Source organism: Oncorhynchus mykiss, chromosome 8 (genome assembly GCF_057628025.1).
Source record: "Oncorhynchus mykiss isolate SJ-2025 chromosome 8, ASM5762802v1, whole genome shotgun sequence".
Classification (NCBI taxonomy): domain Eukaryota; kingdom Metazoa; phylum Chordata; class Actinopteri; order Salmoniformes; family Salmonidae; genus Oncorhynchus; species Oncorhynchus mykiss.
In genome coordinates, this window is record NC_143029.1 from 66,659,584 (window position 1) to 66,665,539 (window position 5,956).

The 5,956-nt window shown below is 41.6% G+C and overlaps 1 long non-coding RNA gene across 1 annotated transcript; it reads left to right on the forward strand.

The window, feature by feature from the left end:
* Window positions 1-893: 893 nt before the first annotated feature.
* Window positions 894-4,281, forward strand: LOC149982084 (uncharacterized). Its single transcript, XR_016482788.1, has 2 exons — window positions 894-2,187; window positions 3,262-4,281. It is a non-coding gene; the product is annotated as an uncharacterized LOC149982084 (long non-coding RNA).
* Window positions 4,282-5,956: the final 1,675 nt, after the last annotated feature.

The following is a 5,956-nucleotide window of genomic DNA, read 5'->3' on the forward strand; positions in this document are numbered from 1 at the left end:
ACCAGCTAGATGCATTTGCTAGCTAAGTAAGTGAAAGTGAAAAAATATATACTACAAAATATCTCTCTCTCGCTCTCTGTCTTTCTCTCTCTGTCTCTCGCTTTTCTTTAATTTTGGAATAAATAAATTTGTTCAAAACTGTTCAACTGTTGTCTTTCTCTTTCTTTGAGTCAACTACTTACCACATGTTATGCACTGCAGTGCTAGCTAGCTGTAGTTTATGCTTTCAGTACCAGATTAATTATCTGATCCTTTGATTAGGTGGACAACATGTCAGTTCATGCGCTGATAGGTTGGAGGACATCCTCTGGAAGTTGTTATAATTACTGTGTAATTCTATGGAAGAGGGTGAGAACCATGAGCCTCCTAGGTTTAGTATTGAAGTCAATGTACACAGAGGATAAACTTGATAGCGGGCTGCACCCACTTCCAATAAAGGTCCTTCAAATGGACATAGAGCTCCTTGGGCATCCCTTCTGTCTCTATCTCCAGGGAGCGGAAATTATGTTTGGGTTGATACTGTATTTTGCTAGAATAGCCTTCTTAACTTTAGCATAGACTAGTGACTCAGTATTTTCCATGTGACAAGTTTAAAAAATGTATAAAACTACGTATTTTTAATGGTGAGCGAGCGTTTTCCTGTCCAATGATGTCTACACATTTTTAGGTTACACCTTTACTCATGTTGGTTCAGCACCTACAGTACTTCTTTCCAGATTTTAAACACATAAAGTTATTTTAGCATTAACAGTGCACAGTATCATTGTATGACAGGTGCTTTGCTATTTCAACACAAGAGTTCCCCCGTGATTAACAGAGGGATGGCAGTTTCCAATGTCCCACCGGAACCATACTTTAACAACGGAATTCCGGTCGGACCTCCTTCACCAAAAATGGCGGAAGCAGAGGTTGAATTTGAGTCTGATGGCTCTAGCAAAGATGAGAGTGAAGAAATGTATACGAATACTGGATGGAGTACTGTCATTAAAGGTTGGATAAAGAGAGCTACAATTACAGTGGAAAATTAGTCGATTAGTAAGCTTACTGCTTCTGTTTGTAGTGGGAGTGTGGTTTACTGATAAGAAGACGTACCTGGGGGATCCATTTCAAAGATGGAAAAGAAAGCATTGGGTACTGCCGAGTCCGTGAGGGTGGCCAGAAGTGGAATTGTTTCGATTTTCTGTGTGTTGGAACTGCAAAAAGAGAACACATATGTCCAGAATGAAGGAGCAAGAGGTGTCTTGCTTACGTTTTCAGGGGAAGGGCACCTATTAAGGGAGTGATTTCTGGGGTTTCTCGGGAAGTTTATCAGTTCATGCGCTGAGATGATGAAGAGGGAAATTCCTGGAGTAGTTGGTAGTTCATCGGTTGTCTCGTATGGTGAATGAAAGAAAGGAGTAAAGTGTGTCGGGTCAACAGTTTTTTGAACAACAGTTTCTTTCCACACACGTCAAGATGGGTCATGTGAATTATCCTGTGAGAGCATTTGTTCTCAGGGAATTACAATGTACGAACTGCAAAGTGTAGGAAACTGGACATAAGTGATCATTTTACTAAGATAGAAGAGGAAAACAAATGTTGGAATTGTGGTGGGGAATGTGCACGAGTGCCCTCTTAGGGTGAAGGAGGCAGAGATCGCCAAGGTTAGAGCTGTCTCTTATGCTGAGGCAGTGAAAAGCGTAAAAGAAAGTATGTCGGTCACCATGGTTACCACCGCAGTCTAGGTTCGCCAGGTGCAGGATCCAGAAACCCTCGGAGTCGTAGTGATTGCTATGGTGATGAACTGCACCACCGGAGTGAATAAGAAATCAGGAAAGATTGATATCATATCTGCAGCTGAACGCAACTTGGGATTGAAGGATGAGACAGGCGAGAAGCTGCACGGAATACTGGCTGGAGCAGTTTCGTCCTCTCAGGTCCCCGCACTGTGCAGGGCTCTGAGTGAATTTGAGGATTACTTTTTTGTTTTCTATTATGTTTTTCAGACGTTAGAGGGAGTTGAACATTTTAGTTTTTCCCTTTCCCTTTTTGGATTTCTCACCTTTTAGTTTTATACATCCAGTAGTGAGCAGCAATACACCTTTTCAGGTTGTAGTCCGCCCTAAAACCCCACCGAAGAGACCATTACCAGAACACAGCTGGTTTCCATGCTGCAGACATGGGACCGGTAACTGTGGAGACACGGAGGTAAACAGAAAACATTACCTAGAACATTGATTGTTTGTATGATATTAGTTAAATTATAAAGTTAGATTATACCAGTTACTGTGTTGCGTTGACTCAACATAGAGAAACAATAGAAACAAATGTCAAGAATGTAATTGTGCATTTCTGCGACAAAGTTATGGATGGGATATAAGAAACAAAAGCCATGTGTCGCGTCATTACTTATATATTATGTGTATCACCATGTGTATAGTGCAAAGTTGGTGTTAATGTGCATAAGTTATAAGGATATTTGTTTGGCAGGGGTTTTTACTCTGAGTTGCAGGCGTCTCACTGAGCATAGCTTTCCAATATAGGTCGCAGAACATATTGATCCATATTGTTTTTACTTCAGGCTACACAGCAGTGATATTATGGTAGGAACATTCAGACATAATATGATGCAGAGTTATTGAGTAATGAAAGAAAAACAACATGTAAGCCAAACAAAGCATTTGCGTGAATACAACTCAACTAAGACACTGTTCACATTTCCATCCCCATGTGAAACATACATCTTTCCCTTTCAATCTTTCCCCATCAAGGTAGAAATCACTGGGGACAGTCAGGTTCAAATTAAATATGGTGTCTATGAGGGTTGTCAGATGGACCAGGGCTTTGTGCTCGTCCTAATCACCCTCTGAGGGATGGAATAGATCACGCTGTCATCCAGATCTAAATGGCCTGTCAAATGTCACCCTAACAGACACACCTACACTGCGCTGCTCTCAATTTACATCTGTACCACCTCAGTATAGAAATGTATAGAAACTCAAGACCTTAAAACTGCTGGGCTCCTCAGCATTACGCACTGCTGTCACTTATCATTACACATACCTGCTTCCCTCGTCATGTGCATCAGCGATCATTTGGACTCACCTGGACTCAATCACCTGTTATTTCCTTCCCTATATCTGTCTCCTCCCCAGCTCTGTTCCCCGCTTCCGCATTAACAGTATGTTATTTTGTTACCCGTGTGCTGACGCTGTTTCTGTCTTGTCCCTTGACTGTTCCTCATTAAATGTTTGACTCCCTGTATCTGTTTCTCGACTCCAGGGTCTGTCCTTACAGAAGTACTGTGTTATGTTCACACAACACCGTACCAGAAAAAGCACCAAGATGACCAGTTGTGAGTGATGAGTATTACTATATGTCTGCCCCACTACCAACACAGTGGTGGCATTATCTTCCATCTTCAGCCATTTCTCCCCAACTCCAGCGAGCACCACCCCCACAGCTGTGTGCCTGCCATGGTGGTCTTATCTTCATCTTGACCTCGCCTTTCCCTGAATCAAGCGGCGTGCTCTTCAAGCCTCCACACTTTATTTCCTAGCAGTTGTGCTGTTATCTGCAGGAGAAGTGAAACCGTTTTCAGTTATCTGAAAGGCCATCATGTGGGTAGTGTACACTGGGGTCACAGTTGGTTACATGCTGATGCCCTGAACGAAGCAGAGCAGCAGAGATAATGAAATCCTGCTCAGGCAGGGAAGGAAGGAGGCAAATAACATACAGGCTTTAACTATGTCACATATGTGCTAACATGACGACATACAGAGGCCGAGTCACAACAAAGACAAACACGTGCTTTATATACAATAGTAAGTAGGAGGATCATTTGAGAAAAGAAAAACAACACACCCACAGTAAAGGATATTCACTGTCATCATGAGATATCAAATAGGCAACAAATGTATTTTTTATTTTACCTTTATTTAACTAGGCAAGTCAGTTAAGAACAAATTCTTATTTTCAATGACGGCCTAGGAACAGTGGGTTAACTGCCTGTTCAGGGGCAGAATGACAGATTTGTACCTTGTCAGCTCGGGGGTTTGAACTTGCAACCTTCCGGTTCCTAGTCCAACGCAGACCAGAGCTCTTCAGTGGAAGGTTGACTGTTTGCTCTATCTGCTGTTGTTGGGCAGAGACAGTCACATAACAATCACCTGGGGAGGGGAAACACATTGCACATGGCCTTGGCTTCATGGTCTTCCTTTGCTGTTACGCCCAAGTCATGTTGATGGACAAGGTCACATTTAATTTGGTTCTATACATGACTGAGAATAAAGCATGGGTCTCTATGCTGCTACCAGTGTCTTATTTGAAGCATTTATGCATCATTTCCATTTCCCTTGAATGTTTTACGTCAGAATTTGTTAAAGAGTTTGGCTAATATTTACAGATAGCTTTACTTATTTATGAGGAGCACTAGAAATGTATCTGTGGACTTCGACACCACTAATAATAAATGTTGTTTGGCTAATCCTTCTGTGGGACAGAAATGCTGAAAGTAAAGCTGTAAATAGTCTATAGACACAAGGCTACTTTTTTCCAAAAGCATACACAGGCTTTGGGAGAAGGTGTATAGCCTCAACGAGCAAGTGGCGGCCACATACACAAGATATCAACGGCCGGATGTTGAACCTTATTTTCTCCCATGGTGCCACACTGGCGGTACTATAGACCAACTCCATTTATAGTCCCCAAATGCAGTCTCCCCAACCATTTGCAGCTGATAAAAAGGCAATTTTTCTCCTCCTAAGCAGGGCAGCCTTTTGTTCTGTCCATTCTTATCATCTTGGAATGTGAAAAATCCTCCTCCAGCTCTGTCTGGGAAGTGAATGAGAAAATTCAGGGGAGCTGGAGCCTTGGGCATTGAGCCGCAATAATGCATTTGATTTATATTGCTCTTATGTCAGCAGATTTATAGCAGGGGCCACTGTATAACCGCCTGTCCCTGGCAATACATATTGAGTGGCACAGAAAATAGGGAGTATTTGATTTATTCATTTAGCAATTTATTTTGTTGGGTGGCTATAAAAAAAGCACATGAAAATTGCAACAAGACATTTCACCCTATCAATAACATCTGATTTCATCTCTCGAACATGATTTCATAAAACAATAACAGGAAACATATCTAAAGATGCGGTTTAAGATGAGTTATGCCACAGCATTTAATCTTTAAAGATATTAGGTAAACATAGGATAAATATAGAAAATTCTAGACAATTCATACAAATGTATGCTCATGAATATAGAGAAAATATATAATGAGAAAATGCATACCATCAGATCTCACATGTGATTAATTACTGTAAACATAAGGACTAATGTGAGGTAATGAGGTGAATATAGAATGAGAGAAGGTGACAGCAGGCTACTTGATATGATGAGGGCCACAGGACAACAGCATGTCATGGCGACATGGAGGCCAGGAAACCAACCCTCTAGAGACTCCCTTTCTCTCTGTCTACTGAAAGGAGAGGAAGGAGGGGTAGAGGGAAAGTGTGCAATGTAAATGTGTTGAGACGGGCAGCAGGGCTCTCAGTTACAGCAGATAGCCAGTTGGTCTGAAGAAATGGACAGGCCTCGGGGTACAGAGTTGAATTTCAACTGGCAGACTGACAGAGATAAGAGAGGATGGAAATGTAAAGTATTCACATTGCCTAGGACTAATCACAGGTGGAGACATTACTTACGGTAGATGCTTGATTTAGTAAGTAATCTCACTCATGGCACAGCAGCCTCCCATCTGGTTTTTATGTAAGTTTTTTTAAATGAGCTCTAAAACAGTTTGTCACCTCTCCTTAACGACATCACTGGGACTTAGAAGAACACAACTCTGTAATAACATCCTCTGACCTGCCTAGCACCAAAAATACATACCCAAAATAAGTTTCACCCCAGCTTGCTGTTCTAATTAAAAAAACAGTTTACACGTGTTTTGATTTCAGGCTTATCTCTGAAGACC